This window comes from Octopus bimaculoides, chromosome 11 (genome assembly GCF_001194135.2).
Source record: "Octopus bimaculoides isolate UCB-OBI-ISO-001 chromosome 11, ASM119413v2, whole genome shotgun sequence".
Classification (NCBI taxonomy): Eukaryota; Metazoa; Mollusca; class Cephalopoda; order Octopoda; family Octopodidae; genus Octopus; species Octopus bimaculoides.
The window spans coordinates 30220037-30220476 of record NC_068991.1 but is presented as its reverse complement, the minus strand read 5'-3'; positions in this window follow the sequence as shown (position 1 = coordinate 30220476).

The following is a 440-nucleotide window of genomic DNA, read 5'->3' as shown; positions in this document are numbered from 1 at the left end:
CAATTGTTTTCCCTTCTATTGTATAGCCGAAAGGCGTTGTTGTACGTCTTTAATTCTAGCTTCCCTGTTTTTGTTTCCGTTTTTGTAAACATTCGTTTTCCTTTCCCAGAGGCTTAATGCTTTTAACTTAAGTCCCTGGCACTCGCCGGATTCGAGTAGTCTAAGATATAAATGAGTGCGAAACTACAAGGACTTTCTGGAGACCGACTGAGAAGGAAATCGGCTGCGAATGATCCCTGTATCTTGTTTTTGTTCTGTTTGCCGTTTGTTGTGTTACTGCCTGTTTTTTCGCATGTTGTGTTTTGTTGATTTCTGCTTCTGCTCTTTCTGTCCTATCTTTGATTTATTCATATAGCACGCCGTACAACCTGTTGTTTGCTTTGTTAGTATATACATGCACACACACACACACACACACACACACACACACACACACACAC